Raw genomic sequence first — 6,588 nt, forward strand, 5'->3', positions numbered from 1 at the left:
AATTGATCAATTAATAACAGAAACGACTTGGAAATGGTGGTCAAGAAAGAGAACCGTACTCAGACGTACGTGGCAGACATACTTGTCTTTGGACCATCGAATACGCTTTAAGAGGGGTTGGAACTTAGTGGTGAAGGAAATCAGTCTTCTCCCCACAAAACTGGTCAGTACTTGTGAGAGAGAAAGGAGGGAAGAGAGGCATACGTAGTCTGTGTGAGGGGAAGGGCGGGGAAGAGAGTTTGTGTGCGTGTGTGTGTGTGTGTGTGTGTGTGTGTGTGTGTGTGTGTGTGTGCCGGTGTGTGCTAGGGCGCGCGTGCGTGCGTGCGTGCGTGTGTGACTAGTTCTGGTAATGGACTTCGGAAGCTGGAAGCGAAAGCGTGACAGGGACTGTTAATTACCTTCTTCAGGACTACAAACTAGTTATTTCCGACACAGTTAATGGGCAACGACTTCCTGTTTGCTGATGACTGCGCTGATGACTGCCTCCGAAGCTGACATGCAACACAGCGTCGACAGGTTCTCTGCTGCCTGTGACAACTTTGGCCTCAGAATCAGCACAAAGAAGACTGAGGTGATGCACCAGCCAGCTCCAGGAAAGCCTTACGTTGAACCAAACATCTTCCACAACGGGCAACGACGGAACGCGGTGGACACGTTCACATACCTGGGCAGTACACTCTCTCGCACAGTTGTCATCGACGACGAGGTGAATGCCAGACTCGCCAAAGCCAGCGCTACCTTCGGCAGACTCCATAAGAACGTTTGGAACAGGAGAGGCATCACCCTGGAGACGAAGCTCAAAGTATACAAGGCCATAGTTCTCACCACACTGCTCTATGGATGTGAATCATGGACGGTCTACAAACGCCACGCCAAAAAGCTGAACCACTTCCACACCACCAGCCTCAGAAAACTTCTCGGTATAAAGTGGCAAGAGAAGATCCCTGACACAGAGGTGCTCACTCGTGCAAACTTGCCCAGCATCTACACCATCTTAATGCAGGCCCAGCTGCACTGGGCAGGCCATGTAGTTCGCATGCCAGACCACCGGCTCCCCAAGAAACTGCTGTGCGGCGAACTCCAACATGGCAAGCGCTCCCACGGAGGCCAAAAGAAGCGCTTCAAAGACACTCTGAAAGCTTCTCTGAAGGCCTTCAACATCAGCCATGACACATGGGAGCTGAATGCAGTGGACAGACCAAAGTGGCGTTCAGCTGTCCACAAAGGCGCCAAATCCTGTGAGGCCAACAGAATCGCTGCAGCAGAGCAACGCAGACAGGCAAGGAAAAGCAGTGCCAGCAAGTCCCCGACAGCCGCCACCATCCCCTGTCCACACTGCGTCAGAACCTTCCGGGCGCGGATTGGCCTGACCAGTCATCTGCGCACCCACAGAGCCCAACCCACCCACCCCCAGGATGACTAGATGGTCCTCGTCGATCCCGACGTTCGAACCACAATGGGCAGTTAAGTTCAACAATTTCTGTCAGATGTCAGTTTGACTGTCGAAGGAACCAAGGAATGACGGAACATGGGCAGCAACACGAATGCTCACACGACCATGTAGCGTAGGGAGTGTAATTCCTTAATTAATTTGCATCATTAATTTGCATTTCTTTTTATCACAACAGATTTATTTGTGTGAAATTCGGGCTGCTCTCCCCAGGGAGAGCGCGTCGCTACACTACAGCGCCACCCTTTTTTTTTTTTTTTTTTTTTTTTTGCATTTTTTCCTGCGTGTAGTTTTATTTGCGAAGTGGATTTTTCTACAGAATTTTACCAAGGAACAACTCTTTTGTTGCCGTGGGTTCTTTTACATGCGCTAAGTGTATGCTGCACTGCATGCTGTGTACAGGTTGTATCTGTCATTTCGTCACTGGGATCGTTTGGAAAGAACTGGAAACCAAAAAGAAAGAAAGAAAGAAAATGCAAGTCTAAGTTTCTCATTCAGTATCAAGGAGATGTCAAAGTGTGCGGACTGATCCATACACGCTACACCAGCGGCGTTTTGGGAAACAAAGAGAGTGGCAGATGTCTGGCCTTCGCAAAAAGCAAAATAACGCTGGTCCGGCTTTGAAATCAAGCACATCTGTCGCATAACTCATAGAAATGGTATGACTTTTAGGAGATTAGAGCCCGCGATCTAAAGGCAGGCTGTGTCAGTGTACAACCCAACTCACTCTGTGTACACCGTCTCCACGTGGTTTCTGGACGTGAATCACTGTCAGCTAAGTGATTTGTGTCTCAGGTTTCACATCTCAAAGACACTTGGCTCAGTCTCCAGATGGGTCTCTCTCTCTCTCTCTCTCTTCTTTCTTCAGTTTCTTTCTCAGTAATATATAAGCATGTACTTATATTATTCAACTTTTTTCTTTCTAATGTTCTTCTTTTTTTTTTAAACATAATTTGAAATTCATTCGTGTTATGTTATGCTTTTGAGTGTTGAGTGTTTGAAATATTTTCCCTTTTCATGAGAGCAGGGTGAAAACAAGCCATCTGTGCTTATTCCTTTTTTTCCGTTCAGTAAAAAAAAGGTTCGTTCGTTCGTTCATTCAGTCATTCATTCTCTCTCCCTCCCTCCCTCCTCTCTCTCTCTCTCTGTGCGCGCGCGCCTCTGCGTGCGAGTATGCCAGTGCGTGTGTGTGTGCATCAGTGTGTGTGTGTGTGTGTGTGTGTGTGTGTGTGTGTGTGTGCGTGTGTGTGTCTGTGTGCGCTCATCATGAAAGCTTGTCACAATAATCCCGACAGAACCAAACTGAATGTGATGGTTTTTTTGATACGGACAGGAGACTGCCCTTCCTGGCACGTGCTCCCCGTTCCGTTCAAAGACCCAAAAGCCTCCACCTCCTTCACACTCTGCAACAAGCTCACAGTAAAAGCTTCCATCTGCGTCTGCAGTGCAGTGCATTTCTCAGTCCGTTGGAACAGTTGTCAATGTGTCGGTGCTACCCGGTCCCGTCTCTAACTCCATTTCTCAGCGGAAGGAAATACAAAGAGAAATTGAAAAAAAAGAAAGAAAAAGAAAGGAAGGAAGCTTGGAAGAAAGAAAGACGGACTGGCAGACATAAAGGAAAGGAGAGAAAGATTTTTTTAATGAAAAAAGAGAGAGAAAAAAAAGCAACAAGAATAACAACAACAAAAGAGAGAAAAAAAATCAAAAATAAAAACAAAACAAAAAACAAAGAAAAAAAATCAAAAATAAAGGAAGAAACAAGGAAGGATAGAGGGCAGCCTGCCAGAGCTTTGCACGGACGGAAGAGCCTAGTACGGTCGTAACCCACTACTGACTGTGTGTAGTATGGAACTGACCAATGGCGTAGTTCAGTCAACGTAGGCATTTAGTCACGTGTAACTGTCAAAGAGTTAGAGCCAAGCAATGCAACTGGCACCTGCAGAAAACTAAAAAACAAAAAAACAAAAGAGAGAGTGAAGGAGAGAGAGGGAAAAAAGGAAGAAAGAAAGAAAAGAAAACAGGACAAATGGGACAAAGAAAGACAATAACAACAACAATACTAATGTACCAATACTACTACTACTACTAATAATTATTATTATCATTATTATATTTATATAGTACCGAATCTTGTGCATAGACAAATCAAAGCGCTTTCGCACCAGTCATTCACACGCACGCATAACTCTAAAACTGGAAAAACTGAAGACAAGGAAGAGGCTGGGAAGGGAGGCTCTTTTGGGAGGAGGTGGGTTTTAAGACCAGACTTGAAAGAGCTGGGTGCGGAGACCTGACGAAGAGAAAGAGGAAGTTCATTCCAATTGCAAGGTCCAGAGACCGAGAAAGAACGGCGGCCAACAGTCGAGTGTTTGAATCTGGGTATAATAGATAAACAAACAAATGAATAAATGAATCAATCAATAAAATAAAAAAAAGAAAGAAAGAAAAACACAGGAAAAAAGGCAAGAAAAGAAAAAAAATCAACAGAAACCATTCAAACCAAAAACTCAACTTTCCCTTTTACTTTCACACATCCAGCTCTGCCTTGTCTGTCAGATACGACTGACCACAGAAACGAACCCTCAGATCAGCAAGCAGTGATTGGATGGAGGAGGAGGAGGGTATTGTAGAGACAGCGATGCAGAGGGGTGGAAGAAAGAAAGGGTGTGTGTGTGGGGGGGGGGGGGGGGGGCGGGAGGAAGGGGACCCTTCACGATAAGGTGGTCGGCTGCTGGCCTGTGAAGCACAAAAGCCCGGCCAGTCGCCGCCACCATCTCCGCTTCAAGTTCACTGGCGTCTGCTTGCCAACCTGTGATCTTTCAAGGTTATCAAGGACAGCCTGTGGAATGCTGTCGCTTTTGGCCTCGTGGACGAGATAGAACCGGACTAAAAACATCAAGAGAGAGAGAGAGAGAGAGAGATGGGGGTGTGTGGGGGGAGAGAGATGAGGGATGAGAGAGGGATGCGGGGTGGGGGTGGAGGAGTGGGGGGGGGGGGGGTATGCGGGAGGAGGGAGGAGAAAGAAAGTTAACGGATTAGTCATCAACGATTTTCAAACTTCTGTCTGTCTGTCTCTCTCTTTAGAAAAAAACGTTGTGAGTTCAGTCTCTCTCTCTCTCTCTCCAATATCCCCCTCTTTCTGATTTCAAAACCGCTGTCTCTCTCGCTCGCTCTTATGCCGGGCGCGCGCGCGTACGTGTGTGTTTGTGTGTGCGTGCGTGTGTGTGTGTTGTGCGTGTGTGTGTATTTGTGTGTGTGTGTGTGTGTGTGTGTGTGTGTGTGTGTGTTGTATATGTGTGTGTGTGTCTGTGTGAGTGTGTGTATGTGTGTATGTGTGTGGGTCGTGGGGAGGGGAGATATACGTCTGAACCCGCGGACTTGTAAATAATCATGAATTTATCTATAAATATTCACAATTACGTGGTTTGATTATATCAAATAGATTATTAAGACATCCAGATTATCATTAGGCCCTGGTCAGCTGACTTTTACCCAGTGATGAATGTGCCATGGACGTGAATGGGAAGACTGGGCCCGCACAGCTCACTTCACGGAGGTGCCTTTGACAGCATTTCTGACCGACACCGCAGGTGTCTGTATCTCTCGGGCCTCGCTGACTCTGGAATTCATTGCAAAGGGAAACGTTGACAGCCGTGTCACGTGGACTTCGACCGATATGGTTCTTCAGTATCGGGGATACCTCTATTGGTCCAATGGTCATCATGAGAAGGAGAGGAAGAAAGAGGAAAAGAAGAAGGAGGATAAGGGGAAGAAGAAAAAGGAGAACTTCGGAGGAGGAGAAGTTAAAGAAGAAGAAGAAGAAGATAATAATGATGATGATGACGATAATGACGACGACGATGATGATGATGATAATGATGATGATGACTTATGGATTGACTGATTGAATCTTTAATGGGTAAAGAATTAGGCACTGTTGAGGCTTTTTTTCTTTTCTTTTCTTTTTTTTTTTTCTTTTTTTTTTTACAATTCTGTCCATTTAACAACATAGAACATAAAAATAAATGAATGAAATGACATAAGATAAAATAATAAAAACAACGGATAAGAAGAAGAAGAAGAAGAACAACAACAACAAAACAAAACAAAGCAAACACACACACACACACACACACACACACACACACACACACACACACACACGACGAACTGGACAGAGCGAGAAGATAAAGAGCTACAAAATAATAACGACAGAACACAACATTTTCTTTTACATTATTAAGACCGTACGTGGGGAACTTCGAACACCACTAAGTTCACCTCCATTTAATTATGAAATGAAGTAATAAAACGGATTCATTAACTGTATTTAAGATACCATTATAACTATCGCTTTCAAATCATTCAGTGTTTCCACGTAAATAATTCATTCTTACGAGATAGTAACAGCTCAGGTGTTAATGATTTTGATACTGAAGTCATTAGAATCAGGTTACCTGTTAGCTTCGAGGCGCTCAGATGCTACAAGATGTGTGCTGAAAAAACAAAAAAATGCTTTTTAACTGAGAGAGATTCCCTCTCTCTCTCTCTCTCTCTGGATGTATGGATTTTTTATGGATGAACACATATCGCAACACACTCGCTCAGTTTAGAATGGGAGTATCACAAAACGATGTTCACATATACCGTTATTCAAGGAAACAAGAAGGCTGGGAGTTTCCAATTTTCAGTAACACACTTGATACCAAAATTCACTTTATTTTTGTGTGTCTAAAGTATGAAAATTTGATATCTAAATATCAACAGAATATTGTCAATATCGAAAATCATAATCTGGATTTTGTGAGTTTCAGTGGTGAGTGATCACGATTTTGCTAGGTTTCTATTTTATGCCTTGTAGCACAGATCCCTCATTTTGAATGCAGACCAAAACATAGAAAATACAGGTGAAGCAGTGTACTGGACAAAATCGGTAGATTTAAGTATCACCAAAGGAAACTCTTTTCCATAAATTTGCTAATTATTTGTGTATGTTATTTGTGCCGTATTCATTGTGTAATCAGTAATATATATATATATATATATATATATATATATATATATATATATATATATATAATGTCGAATGTGAAGCCCCTATTGAATGGGGCTGTGACCTGTTTGATAAACTAACGTCT

The sequence above is a fragment of the Babylonia areolata genome, chromosome 4, assembly GCF_041734735.1.
Source record: "Babylonia areolata isolate BAREFJ2019XMU chromosome 4, ASM4173473v1, whole genome shotgun sequence".
Taxonomy (NCBI): Eukaryota; Metazoa; Mollusca; class Gastropoda; order Neogastropoda; family Buccinidae; genus Babylonia; species Babylonia areolata.